At 37.2% G+C, this 27057-nt stretch overlaps 1 protein-coding gene across 1 annotated transcript in view; it reads left to right on the plus strand.

The window, feature by feature from the left end:
* Window positions 1-27057, plus strand: part of DYM (dymeclin) — a 375316-nt gene that overhangs the window by 250414 nt on the left and 97845 nt on the right. The gene's annotated exons all lie outside the window — the stretch shown is intronic.

The raw sequence follows: 27057 nt of genomic DNA on the forward strand, positions 1-27057 counted from the left end.
AAGATCCCACATGCCATGGAGCAACTAAGCCCACGCGCTACAACTACTGAGCCCATGCTCCTAGAGCCTGTGCTCTGTAACAGGAGAAGCCACTGCAATGAGAAGCCCGTGCCCCACAAGGAACAGTAGCCCCCGCTCACCGCAACTAGAGAAAGCCCATGCATAGCAATGAAGACCCAGCACAGCCATACATACATACATACGTACATACATAAGGAATGATAATTCTTAAAATTAGAAAAAAAAAAAAAGCCTCTCTTTCTGGGGCATTTAGTTTCTGTTATCTGCTTTTTTTTGCTTCAGTTTTATTCTGCTGCTGCTTTCCGTAGGCCCGTTTTCCCTATTTGCTGACTGAAATAGCAACCCCGACCCCTCCCCCACCCCCTTTCCCTCCCAACCCTTAACATGTCCTTGGGAGTGTCATGCCTTTTGCTGACTTATCAGAGTCCTAATTCTCAGATCCTGGGAGAGAGAATCTAATTGTTTCTGCTTGGGTCAGTATGCTGCTCCAATTCGTCAGTCATGGTCAGCAGAGAATAGCATAACATGTTGCATTTGTTCCCTCCTCTTTAAAGATGAAGAGCTTATTACCACCTGACCTCAGGGGATGATGATGGAATAGAACACAGCACAGGGATGAGCATTATATAATAGGAGGGGGAACTCGTTATGAGTTCCTTTAGGGCTGTGCCACTGTCTGTGACACCTCTTGTGTTTTGGAACATACCTTAGATGAGGATGGTAAAAACTTTCATGGCACGGACCACAGAGGTAGTTCATCCAGTTCTAATAAGGACCTCCCTGTTTGTTTGTCTGGGGACAAGTTAATGAGTTGATATTTAGTAACTTTAGGAGAGAATTTTTATATCCTAAGTTTGAGGTGGTGATGTGTACCAGACAGCCGGAGAATTGTTTTGCTTGTTTCCTGCTGTCATTTGTTTCATTTCTAAATGGTTGTGCTGATATGAGACTGTGGGAACAGCACCCAGTCCAGATATCAGACGCTGATAAACAGAGATAGCTGTGTGCAGCCACAACCTGACTGGTGCTATTTTTCATCTCTTTTATTTATTTATTTAGTGTGGGTGTGAGAGAGATGTTATGATCTGTCTTCCCATTATGAAGTTTAAAATTCCAAAGTACTTCTCTCCCACCAAAAAAATTAGTATCTTTTAAGATTTTCCTGCTAGTTGAATATTCTCAATTTCTTGAAAAAAATGAGCATTATAGTTGACTTAATTCTATCCTTGTCATGACTTGTTCTAAGAAAAATAATTCTTTCTAATTGCTCCTTGGAAACCTCAGTTGGGGCCAGAGTGGCAATGGGGATTATGTTTATTAAGAACTTAAATTTTGGTCATCTGTAAGTGTTTTGTCATTTTTATACACATATTATTTGATTTATATAGTATTCCTGTTAATTCCACAAAAATGTGTTGAATGTATGTAGTACTGAGGTTGCCCTAGCAGTATTCTCCTTTAATCAGAGGCCAGAAAATTGATATTTCTTTGAGAAAACAGGTCACGTTTAACAGTATTTGCCAATCATGGAGATGATTATGCAGTGAAAGGACAAGTTGAACTCGTAATGGACATATGAATTCTGTTGAACTTTACAGGTCATTGACTGTTTTCCTCTTGCATGAAGGTTTCACTGAGTAAAACTGAATTTCTTGAGGCATCCGCTTCCTAGAAATACAAAGAAAATTCCATTTGGAATCTGCCATTGACAGTCCTTATTATAACATTTGTGGGTATGAGACTTTGCAAATCACAGCATTTTCCAAATGGGTTTATGAACTTGAATTTTGCTGCCTTTCCTCGGAGCTAAGTGCAGAGGGTGGGTAACACTGATTCAGTAGTAGTGTTGATAACTGTGAATCACTCCTCCTGCCACTGACCTGAAAGGTGATTAAAAAAAACAATAGCAACCTTAAAAGTAAGTACTACAGTATGTTCTTCTTTGGTGATAACTCATGTTTTATTGGTCATTCCCATTGCTCAAAATACTACGTATAAGTGAGAGAACATTTGAAACCATACTCTCATTATCATTCTCTTTTAATTTGGTCATTAACTGGGCAAATACAGTATGTTCCCTTTTGCTTCCCCAGAAATTATACTTGTTAAGTGTCTCTGCCAGCAACCACATAAAATTCTGTGTCATTGACTAATGCTTTAGAAAACTTGTTTGTAAAAGATGGAACAGGAAAACGAAAGGGTCTTAATGCAGCAGTGGATTCCTGAATGTATACTTTCTACAGCAGGATTGAGAGAACTATAGTAGCAGAGTTTGAATAACTGTGTAAAAATAAGGATATGTTTTTCTTCTCACTGTAGTACATAAAGTACTTTCAGTCTACCTAGAGAATTTTGAGTTTATTAAGAAAATGTTTATTCTCATTATACTGTATAGTTCACCAGTCAATTGACTAACAACATAGAAAGCAAATAGCAAGTTACAAAAACATTAGTATTAGTACTTTAGTACAGCCATGTTTGTCTGAACATCTCAGGGGAAACCTGAAGCCTTCAGCCAGCTTCTAGAGAATGAGAAAATTCCCTGACTGCTTAAGGGAAAATAAAACAAAAAATTATACTCAAGTTCTCCATGGGGAGAGAGAATGCTCACTACAGAGAGTGATAAGGTTGTCTAGGAAAGCTAGTGAAGTTCAGTTGACTTGGCTGAGTTTTGGTGTCTTTATATCAGGGTTTCATAAAGTTTAATTCAATGACTAAAGAGACATGAGAGAATTGTTAAAGAAGAATCTTTCAACACTTTTTTTAATAGATTTATTTATTTTTATTTATCTTTGGCTGCGTTGGGTCTTCGTTGCTGCTCGCGGGCTTTCTTTAGTTGTGGTGAGCGGGGGCTACTCTTCGTTGTGGTGTGTGAGCTTCTCATTGCGGTGGCTTCTCTTGTTGTGGAGCACAGGCTCTAGGTGCGTGGGCTTCAGTAGTTGTGGCTCACGGGCTCAGTAGCTGCGGCGCACAGGCTTAGTTGCTCCGCAGCATGTGGGATCTTCCCGGACCAGGGCTTGAACACGTGTCCCCTGCATTGGCAGGCAGATTCTTAACCACTGCGCCACCAGGGAAGCCCCAACATTTTTTTTTAATAAGAATAAACCTCTAAAACAACTTTGGTCATATAAAACAGAACCTGAATATAGACAATGGAACAAAAATAATAAGTGAGTTATAGTTGCTTTTTAAATATAAATATGGCTTTTAATTATGACTGTTGTCACATGTCATGTAACCATTGTTTCCCTAATTTCTAACAATTATCGTAGCAACTAGTTGAGATGAGAGGAATCTAACTTTTATTCTAGGTGGAATCGTAAGGAACCAAAATTTATTGCCCCATGATCGTCAAAGAATTTTTGAACCTTTTCATAGGACCAACTTTCCCATCTCATTCCAAACGTAAATGCAAAGGCACAAGCGAAAAAGACCCTGGCCAAAGGGTAAGGAGCCAAATCAGAAAAATCAGTAGACGTATAAACAGTAACTAAGAGTTTATCATCAACTTGCTAAAAGCAAGTACAGTCAGCTCCCCCTTAGCCATGATTTTGCTTTCTGAGATTTCATTTACCTACAGTCGACAGCGGTCCAAAAATATTAAATGGAGAATTCCAGAAATAAACAATTCATAGTTTGAAATTTCACACCATTCTAAGTAGTGTGATGAAATCTCTCGACATCCAGTTCTGTCCTGCCTGGGGCATGAATCATCCCTTTGTCCAGCATATCCCGACCATTAGTCACATAGTAGCCATCTGAGTTATCAGATGACTGTTGCAGTATTGCAGCGCTTGTGTTCAAGTAACCCTTATTTTACTTAATGACCCCAAAGCCTAAGAGTAGTGGTGCTAGCAGTTTGGATATTCTCTTACTGTACATAATTCATGAATTAAACTTTATCGTAAGTATGCATGTATAGGAAAAAACGTAGTATACAGTTGTCCCTTGGTATCTGAGGGGGATTGATTTTAGGAGCCCCAAAATCCAAGGATGCTCATGTCCCTTATATAAAGTGGTATAGTACAATCGGCCCTCCATATCTTCAGATTCTGAATCTGAGGATTCACCCAACCACAGATAGAAATTTCCATCCAAGGTTGGTTAAATCCACAGAAGCAAAACCTGACAATATGGAGGTCCAACTGTACATTTATTGGAAAAAAATCCACGATGTGATGTAGGATGGTGAGTGATTGCTGACGGTACATGGTCTCTTTCGGGGATGATAAAAGTGTTTGAAAATTAGATTGTGGTGATGGTTGCACAATTCTGAATGTACAGAAAACCATTGAATTGTACATTTTAAATTGACAAGTACGTGTGGTGTGTGAATGTTGTCTCAGTGAAGCCATTAAAAAAAAGTAGTACTTGGAGCACTAGGAAAAAGAAAAAAGAACTATTTGTTGAACGTAATAGCATATAGATACCAGCTTTGCTGGCATTATGGCATGAGGGTGAATGTTAGAAAAATAAATTTTATACTTTGAGAAAGTTAATATTTTCAATTAGGGAAAATGATTCTTGAGTAGTGTCTTGACTTTAGAAACTGCTAAAGTCAATTAGATACGCAGTTACAAAAAGATATGTGTATTTTTCAGCCTGGCTTAAGAGCAAAATCTATCAATAGGGGACTGATTAAAGTTTAAATCTATCCAATGCAGTTATTCTGCAGACATTTTTTTTTAACAAATTCAGTCCATATAGGTTTATCTGAAAAGATATCCATAACACTTAAATCAGTAGAAACAAACAGAAAAGCATACTTTATAGTATGTAGGTTATATGTACATGTATGTTTGAAAATATGCATTTAATTTTTCTGGAATAATTCATAAACTATTAAATAGTGGTTACCTGTAGGGAGTCAGACTGAAGGGAAGGGAAAATAGAACTTACACTTTTTGCCTTATACTCTTCTTTATAGGTATAGATCTTTACATTTTTGTCAAGTATATGACTTATTTTCCCCTCCTTCCCTCCCTCCCTCCCTCCCTCCTTCCCTTCCTTCCCTTTTTTATTCCCTCCCTCAGTCCTTCCTTCTCTTCTTTATCATTTTTAGATAATTTTAGACTTACAAAGAGTACTCAAGATTTTCCATATATCCTTCACCAGCTTTCCCTTTTGTAAATATCTTACATAACCATTGAACATTTTTCAAAACTATTAACCTTGGTACAATACTGTTAACTAAAACACAAATCTCATTTGAATTTTACCAGTTTTGACACTAATGCCCTTACTCTTTTCTAGTATCCAATGCAGGATGATCCCACATTGCATTTTGTTGTCACGTCTCCTTAGTCTTTCCTTGGATTTCATGACCTTGACACCTTGGAAGAGTACTAATCAGTTATTTTGTAGGATGTCCCTCAATTTGGGTTTGTCTGGCATTTTCTCATGATTAGAATGATGTTATTGGGAAGGATACTACAGAAGTGATATGCCCTTCTCAGTACATCATTTCAGAGAATACATGGTGTTGGTGTGTATTACTGGTATTGATCACTTCACTGGGATGATGTCTGTCCAGATTCTTCACCATAAACTTGCTGATTTTCCCACTGAAATTCCTGTATGCTTTTTGTTGTTGTTTTTTTGTTTTGTTTGCGGTATGCGGGCCTCTCACTTTTGTGGCCTCTCCCGTTGTGGAGCACAGGCTTCAGACGCGCAGGCTCAGCGGCCATGGCTCACGGGCCCAGCCACTCCGCGGCATGTGGGATCTTCCCGGACCCGGGGCAGGAACCCGTGTTCCCTGCATCAACAGGCGGACTCTCAACCACTGCGCCGCCCGGGAAGCCCCCTGTATGTTTTATATAGTAGCTGTTTCCACTATATTGGAAATACTTTATTAGATTATTAAATATTTCCACTATATTGGAACAGTATATGGGGGAGATACTTTGAGATGATGCCGATATCCTGTTTCTTCCTATACATTTTCCCACAAATTTTAGCATCCATTGATTGATCTGGCTTCAGCATTATTTTACTGATTTATTAGTGATTTTCTGTTTGTCTCATTCCCTCTAAATTTATTATTGGAATTCTTCTGCAAGGAAGAGTTGTCACCTCTCCCTGATGTATTTATCTATGCAGTTGTATATTTCTATCACTATGGACTCCTGGATACGAATTTTCTTCTTATCATCCAGAAGTGTTGTTATTTTGTTACTCAGGTTGTTCCAACTTTAGGCACTGGTAGCTCTTTCAGGTGTATCCTCTGCTCTTTGAATATGTGTCAACCTTTTTTTTTTTTTTTTTTGCGGCCTTCAAGATGCTCCAACTCATCTTGTATTTCCCCTGCTCCAGCCCTAAAATCAACCATTTCTCCAAGGAGGATCATGAAATTTGAATCAAGATCTTTATATTGATAGTTACTTTCCTAATGTCAAAACCAATGTAAAAAACAGAGCCCGATCTTGTGAATAGGGTTGCAAATCTTGTGAACATCCCTAGAAACAACTGCTTTGAACTTAAGTATTAACAGATTCCAAGCCCCACACTGATTAGGTCCCAGCAGGTTTCTTCTTTAGAACAATTGATTTTAAAAATCAAATAAATGAGGCCTCTAACAAGTGAGCAAGCTCCACACCCTATCCCCGCCACTTTTCTTCCTAATTAAAAACCAGGCCTGACTTTAACGTAATCAGACTGATTTTCTTGGTTGTGTTATAACTTGGCTTTGGATGCATTTCTGAACTAGGAGTTCCAGAAGTGTTCTGAGTATGCTTCTAAGGACAGTTTTAGTTGGAGGGATCCCCTCTTGTTTAAAAAAGAAAAATTTCTTCACTCTTAAAAAGCACACCTGAATTGAGGTAAAGAATATTGCCCTTTCTTTATTCCTAGAGAGGAAATTTGTCCTGTCCCTTCTTATGGAATATGGTAGAATATTCTTTTTAAGGATTTTTTTAAATTATCATTAAAAATACTTAAATAACTTTTATGTTCCTTCTAAAAGGAAATAGGATGTGTTTGCATTGAAATCTGGCAATGATTAATTAACCTTCTAAGAGAACTTTAAAGAATACAGAAAACCCATGCATATTAAATTCAGTAGCAATGTGTGATAAGTTAAGAAATCATAGTGATTTCTTAAATAACAAAGACAGTTTGAAGAATCTTAGGAAAAGCTGTTTCTATATTAGCTCTGTAGAGCAGCAGATAAGAATATTTTCACTACAATGGGAAGGGGGGAAAAATGAAAAAATGAAAAAAATCACTGTATTTTACAAATTTATCACACATTGCTACTGAATTTAATATGCATGGGTTTTCTGTATTATTTAAACTTCTCTTAGAAGGTTAATTAATCATTGCCAGATTTCAGTGCAAACACATCGTATACACTACGAAATGTAAAATAGCTAGCTAGTGGGAATCAGCCCATATAGCACAGGGAGATCAGCTGGGTGCTTTGTGTCCACATAGAGGGGTGGGATAGGGAGGGTGGGAGGGAGACGCAAGAGGGAGGAGGTATGGGGATATATGTATACGTATAGCTGATTCACTTTGTTGTAAAGCAGAAACTAACACCATTATAAAGCAATTATACTCCAATAAAGATGTTAAAAACATCATTATTTTAATTTTCTGTTTGCTCGAATTTTTGTTTTTCTCTCTCTTTCTCCCTTTCTGCCTGAGTTCATAGTTCCTAATAGGAAGAAAAGAAGTCTACTATTTGGAATTTTCTTTGATATATCCTTGATTTACATGGCAAATAGAAAGCAGCTGTCTATTTAAGCATCTAATTCTTGAAACCATAGTCCCCTCAAGCGTCATCTGGAAATAATGTAGCTTGTAAAACAAAGCTAAGAAGAAAAGGCAATGTTTGTTTTATGTGGGATGAATGATTTCTGTTGGGGTCCTTTAATTCGGCTATTATGAGGGTTATTAAAAAGCAGTATTACAAAAGAGGTTTAAATGAAAAGAATTTTTTTGAGCTGGTATCTTATTATTACAGTTGATTATAGTCAAAGCTGCAAATATTTTATAAATGGCACTTTATTGTAGTTTCTCCAAACAAGACCCCAAAAAACTAGTAATCTTACTCATTGTATGAGTGGAAATTCAACTCTTTCCATAGTGGATTTAGTTTCTGAAAACAAATTGTATTTGAGAATTCAGCTTTGCCTATTTTCCTGGAAATTTCATGGCTTTCTGAAAAATTCTTAAGAAATCTTACAAGTGTATTTGGGGATTACCTTATAAATGCAAAAATGAACATGAAAGCAGCAGAGTTTATCTAGGCTTCAGGTTTTATTGGAAGACTCAATTAACACCAGATAAAGTTAAGCCTAAATTGTTGCTTAACTTATTTATAAATTACTTGAGTTTCTGAGATGTGAATTTGGAGATCTCAGTCCTGAGAAGCAGTATGCTTTGGGAAACAGAAGTCAAGTTAATTTGTGCTTTGACAGTTGTTAGAGGCTATTCCATGATTGGAGTGTATTGGTTTTCTTAATTTGTTAACACAACATAGTATTTGTTTTTGATAGTTGACACATAAGAACTAAGTTTCAGTTCTTAAGTGTACTTGGTACCACAGAAATGAAGTTACTTAGCATGTTTGATTATAAATAGGGTAGGCATGGTTAATTATTTTTATGCATTTAAGTCTTATCTCTCACCTGGTATCTTCTGTGATCTCAAATTTGTATTTTGACTGAGGTCATAAGGAGAATATTGTGTTACTCTGAAACATATCTTTTTTTCTTGAACGTACAATGTTAATTGATCAACCTAGCAAATGAATTAATGACTTATCCTTTTTAGGGTCAAATTCTAAGCCTAAAACATACTGAGCCTTTAATAATCAGTATTAACTCTCTTATGAAGTTATCTCTTATGTATCGTACTGGTCAGTGAATTCCAATTAGAGTAACTTTTGTTTCATTATTAGTAGTGCTTTAGCTCATTAACCGATTCCAAGTCCTAAATTCCCCATACCCATTGTGAATTCTCATATAATTACTAATATCATCCAGGTTAACAGTAATATCAGTTACAAAAGAGTAGTACATGCATTAAAGAAAACTCCATATGGTATCCAGCAAGTAGTGAGCAACTGCTGTCTTCTCAGGCGCTTTTCTCTGCTCTTTAAGACATCAGTGGAGATAAAAATCTCTGCCCTCATGAAGCCTACATTCTAATGAAGAGAGAGGTATAATGATTGTATTCATGGGCAAATGAATGAATAAGTGAATGAAATGTAAGAAGTTCCCATGGGAAAATAAAGCAGAATAAAGGGGTGGGAGCACAGGCCATGGGAAGGTAGCAGTGTAATGGGTGGTTAGTGGAGGGTATGCCTCATTGAGAAGGTGACATTTGAGTAAAACCTAAGGAAGGACAAGCAATGAGTCATGCAGAGGTCAGTGTGTTCTAGGAAGATGGAACAGGGAGTGCACAGGGCTTGAGACAGGAGCCTCCATGAGCCGTGACAGGGTATAGTGGCTGGGAAGGAGATTATCTGGACCGCATTTATAATCATCCTGAAGAAATGCATATCAACGAGTGATCCAGAAAAGTTTTGGATAGAGCAACAGCCTGAAAATAAGAAGACCTATTTCTGGGGTTTTGTTTTGTTTTGTTTACCTTTAATTTGCTGTGGGCTTGGGCAACTTTTTTGGCCATTCTGACCCTTGATTTCCTTGCCTTTAAAGTGTATCTTAAAGTAGATTTTTTGTGTGTGATTTCCTTTTCCAATGTGATTGGCATTCTCTGGTTATATAGAAGGGGATTTGTATTGCTGCAATGCACAGCAATTATAGGGGACTCCACTCTGTTTGTATTCTGTGTGAACCGTGTCCCCTGAAACATATCCTAGAATACAGTATTTAAGAATTTGAGACAGCCGTTTGTAGATGTCACGAGTGATGTACATATTTATAGACGAGATAAATATCAGCTTATGTTTTACAGAATGCTACAAATAAAAGGCTCCTCTGAGAAGATATCATAAAAAGTTTTGAGTGGTTTTATTCTGAGTCTTACAAAATGGAAGGGCCTTTAATTAAGAGTCAGTATATATGATGGTTAGGCATATAAGCTTTGTGAGGAGAATTCTTGGAACATAAACCCAGCTTCATAGTTTTTTAGTTTTCTTGAAATTTCCCCATGAAAACAAAGAGAATGCATCAACAAACACAACATTTACAACAAAACTAGGTGGCAGGGTAGCCACATGAAACCCAAAATACCAGAGGGTAGGTGCAAACTACCAAGAGCTACAAGATCCTTGCAGTATCTGTGTGAGAGCAACTAGAAGGAATGGGACCTCCACGGGATCTGGGAAGTAGCCAAAAGGTATTCACTGGCAAGTCCACAGGCCAGTTTGAGAAAAGCACCTGAAACTGGTAGGAGTTTTGCATACCCTAACTCAGAGTCGATTGTCAGGGGTCTGCTGTAAGATCTGAAGGGGCTCCAGCATCTGGGCCCTATCGACTCTTAAAACTAAATAGCTGAGGGGCTTCCCCGGTGGTGCAGTGGTTAAGGATCCACCTGTCAACAATGCAAGGGACACGGGTTTGATCCCTGGTCCGGGACGATCCCACATGCCGCAGAGCAACTAAGCCCGTGTGCTACAACTACTGAGCTTGCGCTCTAGAGCCCACGAGCCACAACTACTGAAGCCTGTGTGCCTAGAGCCCGTGCTCTGCAACAAGAGAAGCCTGTGCACCGCAATGAAGAGTAGCCCCCGCTTGCCATAAGTTGAGAAAGCCCACACGCACCAACAAAGACCCAGTGCAGCCAAAAATAAATAAAAAATTAAATCTTAAAAAAAAAAAAATTAAACTAAATAGCTGAAGCTCTCCCCTAGGACCAAGCCCCATACTGAAGTGAAGCTGCTAGAATTGGAGCCCCCAGAGAAGGTCAGGGACAATAAGCAAAGAAAAAAGAAAGTTTCAGATAAATGTAGGGTTGGAGAAGAGAGCCAGGAGATTCCAGAAAGTGCATGACCATGTTCATGAGCACTTCACATAAACAAAGAAAAGGTGGTCTTGGAACTAGGGAGTGCTACCTTGACCTACCCTCCATGAGAAGAAAGTTGGGAAAACTAACTTCATTAAAAATGAGCAAAAGAGGGACTTCCCTGGCCATCCAGTGTTAAGACTCCACGCTTCCAATGCAGGGGGCATGGGTTCGATCCCTGGTCGCGGAACTAAGATCCCACATGCCACACGGCCAAAAAAAAAAGAAAGTGAGCGAAGAGAAAAAGCTCAGTCAAATTCAGTGCAAAGAGAGAAGAAAAAAGAGAATAAGGAGAATAATATGTCTTGTAAATAAAAGCATGATATATACCCATGCTTTTAAAATAGATGTGTCCATCAACAGATGAATGGATAAAGAAGATGTGGCACATATATACAATGGAATATTACTCAGCCACAAAAGGAAACAAAATTGAGTTACTTGTAGTGAGGTGGATGGGCCTAGAGTCTGTCATACAGAGTGAAGTCAGAAAGAGAAAAACAAATACCATATGCTAACACATATATATGGAATCTAAAAAAAAAAAAAGGGTCATGAAGAACCTAGGGGCAAGATGGGAATAAAGACGCAGACCTACTAGAGAATGGATTTGAGGATACAGGGAGGGGGAAGGGTAAGCTGGGACAAAGAGAGTGCCATGGACATATATACACTACCAAATGTAAAACCGATAGCTGGTGGGAAGCAGCCGCATAGCACAGGGAGATCAGCTCGGTGGTTTGTGACCACCTAGAGGGGTGGGAGGGAGAGAGATGCAAGAGGGAAGAGATATGGGGATATATGTATATGTGTAGCTGATTTACTTTGTTATAAAGCAGAAACTGACACACCATTGTAAAGCAATTACACTCCAATAAAGATGTTTAAAAAAATTTTTTTTAATCATTTGAAGTAACAGTGGTTCAGAGAATGTAACTAAGTTGTCTAGAATTGCATAGCTAACAACTAGTTGTCTGTGTTGATATTAACGTGACTAAAAGAAAACTTTTTTTTTTAAAACAAATATATCAGTGCTTGTTCATTGCCAAAAATAAAAAAAAATAAATTAGATGAGAACTGTTAAATAACTTTTCAAAACAACTAAAAGAAACTAAGAAAATGATACAGGATATAACAGAACAACAAATCAGAATTACAAATACTCAAATGGACAAATTTTATTTCTAAATAAAATTAGAAATAAAAAAGTTATTTGGGACGTATAGACTATCCATAAAGAGAAAGTATTTAGTAAATAAATAGATATAATGCCTTAAGAAAAATAGAAAGTAAAAAGGAGGAAAAGCTTAAAAGCAAAAAGAAATGAAAGAAAAAGGATTTGAGAGAAAGTGACTAAATACTATAGACAGAAATCCTATAGTACTTATAAAATACATATATAAAATAGGAATCCGCCCAAGAGAAAAAAAATACTTCAAGGAAACTTTCCTAAAATTATGAAGGAAAAAGATTTGAAACTACATGTTGAAAGAGCATACACTCTATGCCTTGGAAAATCAACCTAGGACAACAAATACCAACGCATACTCCAGTGAAACTGCAGAGTTACAAAGCTAGAGAGAAAAAAATTTGAGGGGTACTCAGGCAAAAAGACCAGGTCACTTTTAAGGGAAGAAAATAAAATTGTCAACAGACTTTTGGGCAGTGTTTTATGCCACAGTAAAATGGAATAACATTTTTAAGATACTCAAGGAAAGCAAATGTGAGCCAAGGATTTTATATCCCACCAAACTGACTTGCAAGTATAAGAAACACAATCTTATGAAGTCTAGGAACTCCGAGAATATGGTTCCCTTCCTGAGGGCTCTACTAGAGTAGTGGTCAGCAAAGGTTTTCTATAAAGCGCCAGACAGTAAATATTTTAGACTTTGTAGGCTACGTTGCTGTCTTTGTCACATATCTTTGTGTGGGGTGTTTTGTTTTGTTTACAACCCTTTAAAAATACAAAAACCATTCTTAGCTCAAAGGCCATATTGGGACAGGCCACAAATCTCATTTGGCCCGTGGTTCGTAGTTTGCCAACCCCTGTACTAGAGAAAGAACTTTAGACAACCACAGTGACTGGAGAGATACAAACATAAAGACTGGTGATAAGCATTATCTATATTTTTACTTGTAGAACTGGCATGAAACAGTATTCACGGAGGAGAGAGTGTGGTATAGTATGTAAAGGCTGTGTCTCTGGCAATGCAGATACATCACAACTATTAAAATATGGAGAAGGGAAATGGTGAGAACATGTAAAAAGTAGAATAAACTGCTGATTGCCTGATGGTTAACTGGGAGTTAAAGGATATTGTATCAGGTCAGATGCTGGGAGAGAAGTGGGAGAAAGAAGAAGAGGTAATTAGCTGATTTGATATTGTTTACAGCAGCAAACCAATAGAAAATGACAAAAAAATAAGAAGACAGGAATTATATAGTTATTCACCTAGCGGTAACCATTAGAAGAAAAATACAAATTTCCTGAATACCAAAAAATAAAATATAAAAAGAAAGCAAATAAAATATACCGCATATGGAAAGGCTAGTTATATAAAAGACATATATATATATATATATATATATAAATAACATAAAATTATATGTGAGAGCATTGAAACCAAACAAATTGACCTTCAGTCTAAAACTCCATTGATAAGAACTGGTTGAACGAATTTTGGTACATTCATACAGTAGAGTACTATCCATCTATAAAAATGAATGAAAAGTATTTCTATATGAAGTTCTATAAGTTGCCACATAATCATCCTCCTCAGGGTAGGTTGGTGATATCCATTTGTATCTATTTTTATTTGAAAACAAAAACAATGGGAGGAAAAACTATAAAAAAATTTTTTTTAATTGTTACCTATAAAGAGAGTAAAAGAATAGGATGAAAGTGACTGAGAAGGATAAAGCTAGATTTTGAGTAATTCTTGATTTTAGATATAACTTAAGAACTACATAAATAGTTCCTAAGAAAAAGTTCCTTCAGTAGAGTTGGATTGAATATTAGTGATTATACATATAACATGATTATAAAACAGTTTAAAAGAAGTCTCTAAAATTTAAATAAATTGAAATAAATAAACCTAAATATATATCCAGTAGGTGGTATAACCAAACATCCAAGTGACTCTTTATCCCTAGGAGGCTGTACCTTAAGACACAACTGAAAAAAAAAAATTAAACTGTTTTTACTATCACGTTTGTGTAGCAGCCTTGGTATTGTTATTTCATGACATGGGCTTTTAATGTAAGATAAAGCAAATGAGTAATTGTACAATATTCTAATTTTGTTTTCCCCATTGCCTTGGGAACCTGGATTCTTGGCGTGGGAGCAGTATATGCAGATATAAAATAGAAGAGATTGAATAAAAACTCTTTGATCTTAGTTTGAATAGGAAGACTCTGTATGGACTCTGGTTTTTGTTTTTGAATATCTGTAGCTATGTCTAGTCATTCTACTTCTGTCCTTTGAACTCACAGAAACAGTGACCAGCCCAGTAGCACAGCATTGAACATCGCTAGCAACCAGATTTCCACTAAAAGGAACAAGGAATTTATCCTGCCTTTCATATAGGATGGTAACAAAACAGTAGTTATGAGAAAGTTCCTCTTTAGAGAAATGTTATAGCTGATAACTGAAAAGGGAATGATATAATTAGAATATCACCATTTAATTAACCTTAATAAATTAGTAGAGCCAAGCAGTGGACATGAATAGCCTCTCACTTACAAAAAGAGAACCAGACATTATGTGCCTCCTGATGTAGAACACACCACCATTCGTGAAGGAGTCGTGTTTTAAAAACAAAAACAACAACAAAAATCTAGTCTGATCAGGCCTTTAGATTCATCTACCAGTTTACCGGAAATATCTAGGACAGAGAAACATGAAACACCACCACCAAAATCCAGATTGCACGAAATTATATAGGACAAATAACCTGGTTTATTCAACTAATAAATTGCAGTGAAAAAGGAGAGAGAGAGAAACACCCTTTAATAAAGTCCAGTTGCACCGTAACGACTTGATTTGGATCCTCATTCTCACAAGCTGTCTTAAAAATAAGAACAAAAACCATTTTTTTGCCTAATTAGAAAGTTGAGGACTGACTGGATATTTGATAATTTTCACAGATTACCATTAACTTTTTATGTGTGAGAATGCCATTATGGTTACAGTTTTAAAAGAAGAATCTTTATCTTTTGGAGATACTTACCAATATATTAATAAAGGTATATCTGGGGTTTGCTTCAAAATGACACTTGAGGGGAGGAAGTGAGTGAGTATAAGGAAACAGGGTTGGTCCTGAGTTGATAATTGTTGGAGCTGGGTAAAAGGTAAATGGAGGTTCATTATACTGTCCTGTCTTCGTGCTGTATATATTTGAATTTTTCCAATTAAAGAAGTTAAAGAGGTTGCACAACAGTGTGAGTATACTTAACACTACTGACAGGGTAGAAAAATGGTTAGGATGGTAAATTTTATATTATGTGTATTTTACCACAGTTTTTTTAAGTTAAAGAATATGAGCTTTGGAATCTGAAAAAAACTACACTTAACCTGCCTATGACCTTGACCTAAACCCCTCTGATCTTTGGAATAAAGATACAGATGTAGAGGATGGACTTGAGGACACGGGGGGAAGGGGAAGCTGGGACAAAGTGAGAGAGTAGCACTGACATATATAGACTACCAAATGTAAAATAGATAGCTAGTGGGAAGCAGCCGCATAGCACAGGGAGATCAGCTCCATGCTTTGTGATGACCTAGAGGGATGGGATAGGGAGGGTGGGAGGGAGGCTCAAGAGGGAGGGGATATGGGGATATATGTATACATATAGCTGATTCACTTTATTGTACAGCAGAAACTAACACAACATTGTAAAGCAATTAAACTCCAATAAAGATGGGGAAATTTTTTTTTTAATTAGAAAATAAGTTAAAAAATATGAACTTTGGAATCTGAAAAAACTACATTTAACCTTCATGTGACCTTGACCTAAACCCCTCTGATCTTTGGTTTCCTCATTTGTTAAATAAAAACAATAATACCTTGCCCATGGGATTGTTGTATCAATTAAATGAGATAATGCATAGAAAGCACTTAGCGCAATATGTGGCATATAACTTTAACTATATAAATACATATTATGTAAATATTAGTGGCCATTACTACCACCACTACAGCTTCTACCACCTACAGTAGGAAAATATATCTTTTATTCTCCCATCACTGAAAACTTTAGCTTATTACCGAGGAAGCCTGTTAAAAATTCTCTTTTCAGTGTGCTGTGGTGTAATGGAATAAGCTTACTGTGCAAGTTAGACAGACTTGAGTTAACTTAAGTTTTAGCATTTACTTGATATGCTACTTTGGTTAGTAAATATTTACTTAATGACCTTAGGGGAGTTATTGTAGCTGTCTGAGCTTTGATTATCTCATCTACAAAATGAGGATGCTAATACCTACTTTTTAAGTTGGATTGAATATTAGTGATTATACATATAATGTTCTTGACTGAATGCATTGATCATAGTAGGTTTTCAGTAAATGATGGATATTATCATCCATGATTGTATTCATTCATATATGATTATCATTGTTCAGGAATGGAAGGTAAGACGGACTTTTCCATATATCCTTCCTGGCCAAAATTTATCTGAACATAAGAATATTCTATTTCTGATTTAATTATGGCCTTAGATTTAATATGGATTTAATAGAACATACTATTAAATCGTATCTATTTTTCTCAACTTTTGAAATTTCAGTATCTATCTTTTCTTTTTTTCACTGGGTTTTGTTTATCAATAGAGCCTTATCACCGTTCTGTTTAGAGGAGTGAATGTTCCGAGGGAGGAGTGCTCTGTTGTTGGTGACTGTGGCAGATTAAAGATAACTGGAATAGCGATGCCCAGTGTTAACTTGCTTTTTTTTCTAGTAACATATGAGAATCCTGCACCAAAAAGGACTTCTTGTTAGATACCAGCTGTAATAGAAAAGTACTCTCTTTTTCCCACTAGAGATTCAAATACAACAGAGGTGAGGTCTGCATCTAACAGAAATGCTCTAGAACTGATCCCAGAAATATAACGGAGGTGACTACTCAGATCTCTTCCTAACTCTGTACCCTGTGATTCTTTTTGTCTCTATTTATTGCCATCCTCACTGCTTTATTTCTTCTCATTGAGTAACTCAGCATGACATTCCTTTCATTGTAGCATCATCATTCTTGCTTACAGAGCACTCACAAGAGATAAAGCAATATAGAAAGCTTCATGGAACTTGCCTGATGCTGGGAGACCTGGCCATTGTCCTTAAGGAACTTATCAGTCAGTAGCATCACAAAGGGAAGCCACAGAGATTTTTTTTAATGAACTGATTGTAGAAAATGTATATTCTCAATGCGTAAGTAATAATATGCATCTATTTTCTTTCCCAGAAAAAAAAGAAAACATTCAAGTTCTTATTACATAAGTCTGATAAATCATATGTCTGAGCTTCAGTTTCTCCATCCAACAACAAAGACTCTGGAATCAGACATACCTGGATTTGAATCCTGCTTCTCTCTCTTAGTAGCTGTGTAATAGTAAGGAAATGACAATCTTTGAGTTTTAATTTCCACTTCTGAAAATAATCATAACAGTCCTACTATTAAGTTACATGTTAGTTTCTAAATAGGATTAAATACAGTGAATACAAAAGTAAAACAGCATAAATTCAAGAAGGGCATCATCCATTCAAAACATATGATTTTATTCATGTCATATTTTGCCCCAGGCTTTGAGTATACAGTCATGAATGAACAGACATGGGCCCTGCCCCACCTCAGGGAGCTAGTAGAGGGAAGAGCCCAATCAATTAGCAAGCAAGTGAATGCAAAATTATAAATAGGGTTAAGGAAGATAACTGCAACATAGTGCAAGAGGATCGTGAGAATCTTAATTTAGATTTGGGGATATGGGGGAGATCGGGTATTTGCTCTCTGAGAAAGTAATATTTGACTGAGACCTGATAGATGAGTAATAGCCAGAAGAAGAGTGGGAGTAGTGTTTTGAACAGCAAATGCGAAGGCACTGAAGCAGGACAGGGCTCTGTTTATTCAGGAAAATGTAAGCAGACCAGAATGTCTTAGAGTGTGGATGTGAGAGGTAGAGAGGGAGTAGCATTAAATGAGATTGGAGGTACAGGTCAGCATCAACCCGTGCCAGGCCTGACGGACTCCTCATTTTAAGGAGTTCGGATGTTATCCATCGTTTGGCATAAAGTCATTAAAGGGTTTTGAACCATGGAGCAGTTGGCCCAATCTGCCTTTGAAAAGAATATTGTGGAGAAGTGATGGAAATGCAGAATGAGATATTCAAAGTCATGAGACAGATGAGAGCACAATGAGAGAGAAAGTGGCATGAGAAGGAAAGAGGGATCAGTCCGGAGCCCTGAAGGGCCCCCAACCTTCAGAAGTTGGATCGATGAGGAAATGCATGATGTCAAGTTGGCATGTCTTAAAGAGGAAGACATGGTGAACCAACTGTGGGTTGAAGATTGAGGATGAGATGAGGATTAAAACATATGCACTGGACTTGGCAAAACACAGATTGTATCTGGGCGTGTAAAAATGGGAATTATTTTGCATAGTATAGTTGACAGGTAGCTCGATTAATCATGAGAAGACTTTTTTATGGGTTGGATTTTTTAAATCGAGGTCTAAGAAAGAAAGAGTACCACACTGTTTATTCTCAGTCTCCTGGTTAACCTTTCTTACCTTAGGATATGTGTCTACCCCGTTCCTACTTCTTAGCATACCCAACTTTATGCATTTTTTTTGTGTGGACTAATGATAATAGTTAAGCTTGTTTAAAATGCAGGTTAGGCAATATTTAGGAATAAATTAACGACAAATACCTAGGAATTATATTAAGGTTATGTTAAAAAAATTTTTAATTTATTTATGGCTGCATTGGGTCTTTGTGCTGCACTGCTTTCTCTAGTTGCGGCGAGCAGGGGCTACTCTTCATTGCAGTGCGTGGGCTTCTCATTGTGGTGGCTTCTCTTGCTGCGGAGCACAGGCTCTAGGCATGCAGGCTTAAGTAGTTGCAACACGCAGGCTCAGTAGCTGTGGCACACAGGCCCTAGAGTGCACGGGCTTCAGTAGTTGCGGCACATGAGCTCAGTAGTTGTGGCACACAGGCTCAGTAGTTGTGGCTCGCGGGCTCTAGAACACAGGCTCAGTAGTTGTGGTGCAGGGGCTTAACTGCTCCACAGCATATGGAATCTTCCCGGGCCAGGGCTTAGACTCATGTCCCCTGCATTGGCAGCGGATTCTTGACCACTGCGCCACCAGGGATGTCCCAGGTAATGTTAAAATATTAATGAAGAGATAAAATAAGACCTAAATCAATGGAGAAATAATGTATCTTTCTAAACTTTAAGCTCTGAAATTCTGAAGATTTCATCCTTAACAAATCAATATGTCAAAGTTAATGTAATTTTTCAATGTAAATGATAAAGTGATAATAAAATTCATTTGGGTGAATAGACACACTCTCTCTCTCTCTGCAAGTTAGGGAATTCCCTGGCAGTCCAATGATTAGGACTCAGCACTTTCACTGCTGGGGCCTGGGTTGAAACTGATCAGGAAACTAAGATCCCACAAGCCACGCAGTGAGGCCAAAAAAAAAGAAAAAAAAATGCAGGTTATACATAAGGACTGTAATTAATAACAACTCATCATAATAAACTTATAGCTAAATATCCTGATTACTTTTCTTTAAATGTACACGTTATCAGATTTTAAATTAAGTTATGCTTAATAAACCAAGTGAAAAGTACTAAAGTCAAAATGTACAGTATTCCCACAACTCAGGTTATAGGAAGCTCCAAGTGGTTTCCTCATAGCACTGATATTATTTCCATGGGATTGCAGTATGTTTTTAAGTATCTCTTACCTTATATAATAAACGGTGCATTCACCATGCCATCCGTGGTTCAGAGGAAATACTCTTTGAAAGCATGTATAAATGTATTTTTGCTTTACAAATGTTTGTCATTTTCCCCTCAAAAAACTTGAGGAAGAGGTTTTGAGAACCGAGTACAAATGAGGAAAACGTGTGCTATGTAACAAAGAATGACAATTAGAGAGGGAGAGGGAGTGTGTGTGTCTGAAAAGCTTTAGATTGTTTTTTTCTTTTCAATCTTTCATCCTAGTGTCCTTACTATTATATTACTTATGTAAAGCCTTCTGTCCATTGAGTTCAAAGCACTTACAATCATTAAGTCATTTATTTCTTGGATTTATTGAATGGGTGCCCATTGTTCAAAAGCCCGTGGGCGTAAGTACAAAGTTATAAAAGCACACAAATTAAATGTAATAGCACAGGAGCAAGAGAGAATGCCAGCAGGATCACTGCTGTGACTATTGAGAACGCCAGACTCTTATAAAGAAAGAAAAGAGAAAAAGAAAAGGAATAAAACAGCCACCTAGGATTCATTATATTCTGAGAGTTACAAAATAAATTTGTCAGGTCAAAAGCAGTGCCACAGGGTACAGTTAAGAGGCCTAATTGAATTTAGAGGGTGCTCTGGAAAATAGTCCAACTCTTAAACAGACTCAGATTCTACTCTAGTAATGAAGCAAGAGAAATTATTATTCTCTCTCCCTCATTTTACAGATAAGATATTCAGATACATGGGGAGTCGGTTAACTGCCATTGTCTCAAAGCAGTGTCATAAAATTTGAAGCATGATCTTATTCTGAGATTCCCAGTTAAATCTTGTTTCATTTCTTTCAGCATTTTCGCTTGGATATACATGTTTCTTTTTAGTTGTCTCCTTCACATGGTGGTTTAAAAATGGATATTTTCAGTTCAGTAAATCAGAAAGCCTCAAGCTGATTCTAAAATGAATTTAGAAGAGGAAAAGCCTCTCATTTTTCAAGAAGTCAATAGATATTTGAAAATTCTAAAATTAAGAAATACCAGCACACATTATTATTTCCAAATAAGAAGACAGATGTTGGAGGAAGTAGCTAAAATGGTTCAAAATACTCACCTCTGGGGAGTGGGAGTTAGGAGAAGGGAAAGGAGGATGGGTCCTGGGATTGCTCTTGTTTTGTTTCAAATCTAGTAGTAGTCTTAACTTTCACACTATGTTCATTTGTTACTTTGATAAAAATTAAAACAGAAGTTTAGGGGAAAGAAATAAAGAGCAGGAAACCAAACACATGTACAATACATATTTGAGATTATTTTCAAAACTGAGTTTAACATATTATTCTCTAAGTCTTAAAGTAATAACAAGCTTGTCAGCACCCTCGCTTTATAACGCCGAGTCTGATTTTTCGTAATTCAAGAGAGATTGGCTAAAACTGCCAGTAAATTATGCATTCCACAATTAGGTATTTTCTCCTACTTCTGGTATTTTTCTTTATTTAATTGGAAATCTCTAATGACATTGACTGAAACTCTTGAAAGCATTATAATGTGGTCTTAAATGGGACACTTCCTGTGCTTTTGTGTTCAAGTCTTGGACTAAATTGTATTTTTTTTATCCTCCCGTTTCCCCCTTTTTCTTTGCCTTGAAGGATTTCCCACAATTCACAGTAATCTCCCACTGGAGTCTAAGCTCCATATAGGCAGGGATTACATCCATTGGTCACTGCTTGAATCCAGTGCCTGGTCCAGTGCCTTTTCACAGTGCCAGTCATTCAGTATTTTTAAGTAAATGACAGATTTCATCTGGGAATGTTGAGTTAACTAATAAATAGCTATTGGGAGGATTGATTAAATTGTACCAGTTAGCCTGGTAACCTGAAGGAGTTAATAAAATTTCCCCAGCTGCCAAGGCTACATTGAACCAGACCTTCCAAGGCCACTAAATTACAGGGGAGCACAGAATACTGGGCAGGTGTTCAGTATCCGTGCTGTTATCAAAGCTCTTAGGAGGCATAAGGAATATTCAAATAGCAACTGTTTTTGAGATCTTTTGTAAAAGGCAGTTTGTAACTGTTTTTTGTGTGTGTGCAGTTAATGAGATTTTAATTTCTCCCTCTGTGTCTTTGTATGTCTGTCTTGCAGTTTCTGTATTCTTTTTGCTCAACACGACCAATTCCTCTCCCAATTTACTCAAATTTTGAATGACATAAAGTTGAAGCCATTAAGAAGGTTCTAATCATTCTTTTATTTAGTTTGTTGGCACCCCAAAGAATTAGAGTTAGCAGTGACTGTTGGATAATAGCCAGTAAATTAGTTGAAATAATGTCACCACATGTTTCTTAAATATAAATCAAACACACATACAAGGAGAAAAACGGCTTCCTAAACACTTTGGTTGGAGAGGCATTTTTATTAAGAAAGCAACTAAATTGCTAAAATTGATTTTATATACTGCCGTTTTCTTGTTCTTTGGATATTTGAGAGTTCTTGTTCACCTAGCTCGCAGTATGATCTTGCAGTTAAACCAAGTGATGATCAGGAAAGTTTGAACTGATCATTGACTTTATTGATGCAGTGAGGCAGAGGTTTCTCTGTAATCATAGCTGTGCACATGTAGGTCCTTGCCAGAGCTAAGTGAATGGCATCAATCACAAAAGACTTGCTCTTGCACTCACATCTGTGATTGTTCCTCACATGCAACAGCATGTTCAGTCTTTTCCACTTGAGCTGGTGCACATCTAATAACATTTCTGACTTTGGACCTTAAGGAAACCATGGTTTTCCTTTAACTAAAGAAAAACTAAAATTGTCTGTCTCTTATTTACAAACCTACAGGACAGCTGACCAAAAAGAATTACCATTAAATTGCCACTTAATGGTCTACACATTGTAGAAGAAGCTGCATCTTCATTACATTACTTCCTTGTACTGTCACTGTGGGGTTTTTTTACGTGAGAAATGCTACCAAGCAAATTTTAGCTTTGTTGCCAATGATACTAGCGTTAGTACTAGAAAGTTTTCTTGTTACAAGGTACTCATTACCCTAAAATGTCTTTTGCTTGCATTTTGTATCTTCTGCCTAACAAAAATTTTTCCTTATTCCCAAATTGATGAAGACGTGCAATAGAGAAAAGGAAAGGGGGAATCACATTCCTTGTTGTCAAGTAAATTTTGACTGAAGAGACTCCTTTAATAGCCTTTTTCTCTATTTCTATGTTCAAATCACCTTTCCTTTGCCTCTCAAAGAAGGATTTCCTTCATGTTACATTACCCCCCCATTTTGATTTTATCTTTTACATACTGATAGCTGTTTCTACAAACTTTTGTCCAGGAAAAATGTCCAGAAAATAAAATTAAGCATCTCTTACCAAGAAATCAGCACCAAATAGCAAAATGACAGGCAGCCCCAACTCAGGACTCGATTGCTAAACTGTGATCCTAAGGTGGGCCATTTTAAGTCAGATCCTTATAAATGTTACACATGTTAAGTTCCTTTCCCCCAAATCAATTTCATGTTATAGAAACAGAAAAACAGATTTCAGTGAGTGAAAAATTTGTATTTTATAACCCTGTATCACAAACAACAGCAAGATAAAAATTGGGTTCTGTATAAGCTTTTGGGTGCCTTTGAGGCTTTTGAAAATATAAGTCCAATAACATGTAGACTGAAGACATCTTGTTTTAGTAACTCTTCCTGTAGTAAGCATTGTTCATTACTCTAAGGACCTTCAAACTGCTTCTAAAATTAGTTTCTGCCACAAGAAATAACTTGCAAGTTTAATACAGGATTGCCTTCCAAAGTATTTGAATGGTAATTGCTGGGCGATAGGTAGTTGCCATGGCAACTCTTCAGTGATTCCCTGACTCTAATTGTAGCAGCAGACTGAGTCACCTTCACTGCCACTGACCTTGACTGAATCGTGAGCATTGGCAGTGTGTTTTTACAAAATGTAGGCATTGGTCCCAGCCATTAAGCAACCATAAATACAACCTTTGGCCATTATGTGGAATACGGTTATAGCGCAATGGGTTTCAAATCAAGCTGTCTTCAATCAGGGGTCACCTATATTTCAGCAGTAGACTTGGAATTTTTTTTTTTAATTTTATTTATTTTTGGCTGCGTTGGGTCTTCACTGCTGTGCGCAGGCTCTCTCTAGTTGCGGCAAGCAGGGGCTACTCTTCGTTGTGGTTCACGGGCTTCTCATTACAGTGGCTTTTCTTGTTACGGAGCACGGGCTCTAGGCACGCGGGCTTCAGTAGTTGTGGCTCACGGGCTCTAGAGCGCAGGCTCAGGCTCAGTAGTCGTGGCACATGGGCTCAGTTGCTCCATGTGGGATCTTCCCGGACTGGGGCTCTAACCGTGTCTCCTGCATTGGGAGGTGGATTCTTAACAACTGCGCCACCAGGGAAGCCCAACTTGGAATATTTTTGAACATACTATTTCCTAAAAGGATTAACCATTTAGTATAACAATAGTATTTAGGTTCTTAAAGAGCTCAGATTCACAGTTAGCTCAGAGTGTTTCATTGTAATGCACACAAATGTTCTAAAATTCAAATTTCAGTGTCATGGAAGCACTTCTTTGTAAATAGACATAAAAGTGCAAGTCAGAAAACAATACAGTTATATGACTTAGTGCCCGTTAGAGTTAACATACATCCCAATTACATCTGTATGTAATAGGAAACTTTGATTTATTATTATTATTGCTTCTGTTAATAAAAGCAACAAATAAAGGGCAAGGACTGCATTTTATTTTATAGCCTTAGAATCTGTTCTCAGTGCTTAAGACGATGCTACATGTCATGACATTGGCCTTCAGTTACTGTTTGTGAAATCATTGTCTTCTGTGGTTATTTTATGTTCATTTCACTGTCTATTTCAATCAGTTGAGAATCTGTTTTGTCAAATTTTGTTAAACCGTGGGATAGATTTGTTTATTCCCAACTAGAAGTAATTAATAGAGATAGCATTAGTTTTACATGTTAGAGGGAACTTCCATTTTAAAAATAAAAATGCCTCAAGTGTAAGATATAATTTGGGGGGCTTCCCTGTGGTGCAAAAAAAAGATAGGGCTTCCCTGGTGGCACAGTGGTTGAGAGTCCGCCTGCCGATGCAGGGGACACGGGTTCGTGCCCCGGTCCGGGAGGATCCCACATGCCGCAGAGCGGCTGGGCCCGTGAACCATGGCCGCTGAGCCTGTGCATCCGGAGCCTGTGCTCCGCAATGGGAGAGGCCACAACAGTGAGAGGCCCGCGTACCACAAAAAAAAAAAAAAAAAGATATACTTTGGTTTTTACATTAACAATTCAAAAAATGCATCCTATATTATTGCTTTTTTATTTTAATTTTCTAATTATCTGAAAAGTAAAGTGGAGTGCTATTTAATGCTATTTGAGACTTAGTCTCTGTACAAACTTTACACAAAAGCTTATTTGCTGCTGCTTTGCTAGAAATCTCACAGACACCTAGATTTTCACCCAGTACAGTCTGAAGACCATTGACTGAGTGGGGAGGAGGGCCTGCAGGATCACTGGGTTAATTGTTTTTTGAAATTTTTCAAATATACAGAAAAGTTGAAAAATTTTACAGTGAACATCCGTATACCTACCACCTAAATTCTACAGTGAACATTTTACTAAACTTGCTTTATTACCTACCTATTCATCTCTGACCTTCTATCAGTCCATTGCCATCTTTTATACATGTCATAGTGAGTTGCCCAGTACCCATCATTTTAATAACTACATGGTATTCCATTGTCCAGATGGACTATAATTTATTTAACCAGTCATTGACTGTTGGACATTTGGGATTGTGGTAGGCATAATGACCCTTAGGAACTGTGGTAGAGAAAAGTGTCTATGTCCTAATCCCCAGAACCCGTGGATATGTTAAGTTACACAGCAAAAGGGACTTTGCAGATGTGAGTTAAGTTTATGAACCTTAAGATAGGGAGATTAGTTTCGCTTATTCAGGTGGACCAAATCGAAACACGGAAACCCTTAAAAGCAGAGAACTTTCTCCATCTGGAGCAGAAGACAAATGCCAAAAGGGGAAGTCAGAGAGATTCAAAGCTGAGAAGGATTTGACACACCGTTGCTGGTTTGAGACGGAGGGGACAATGTGATGCAGGCAACATAAGTTACTAACAGAGATTCCCAGCTGACAACCAGCAAGAAAATAGGAAACTCAGCTCTGCAGCCATGAGGAACTGAGTTCTGCCAACAACCTGAATGAACTTGGAAGGGGATTCTCCTTCAGATCCTCCAGATAAGTGCCTCGCCCAGCTGACAGCTTGATTTTGGTCTCCTGAGACCAGGGCAGAGGAACCAACCAAACCTACCTGAATGTCTGCAGAACTATGAGATAATAAATTTGTGTTGTTTTACACTGCTAAATTTGTGATAATTTTTTATGGCAGCAATAGAAAACTAATTCAGGGATGATGAGAATTTTTTTCTCTCGTACAATAAACATCCACAGGGCTGAATCCTTGAGCACAGTCTTACTTATTTCCTTAGGATAAATTTCTAACATTAGAATTGCAGGGACCATAGGGTCATCGAATTTAATCCGATTTTTGACCTTATAAGAAACATCCTTGTGAAAAAAACATTTAATTGGCACTGACAGAAAAAAAAAAGAATTGCAGGGACCAAAAAAAAAAAGTCTTATTTTTTTAAGACTTTTAGTACATATTTATAAATTCGTCCCTGGAATAGTTGTTTCAGATTACACTTCCATCAGTACTCTGTTGAGAATGTCCATTTCCTGTCTTCTTGACAATATTGGGAATTTACTTTATTTGTTATTTTTAATCATTGTGATAGGTGTAAAAAAAAGATACAGCGTTATAATTTTATTGCGCATTTTTTAACTACTAGAAAGTTGAACATATTTTAATGATTTTATCTTTTGTGAATTACGTGTTTGTGTCCATTGTGCATTTTTCAGTTGAAGCCCCTTTTTCCTACTTTACCAAAAAACTTTTCAAATGAGAAATGATAATTAATTTTTCTCAAGTTCCTTTTAAATATCGACTAGGGTGATCATAACTTTTTTCTTCTTTGAGTATTTACGTGATTACATCAATAGATTTCCTAATATTGCATCATTCT

The sequence above is a fragment of the Leucopleurus acutus genome (assembly GCF_964270905.1).
Source record: "Leucopleurus acutus genome assembly, chromosome: 13".
NCBI classification, from domain to species: Eukaryota; Metazoa; Chordata; class Mammalia; order Artiodactyla; family Delphinidae; genus Leucopleurus; species Leucopleurus acutus.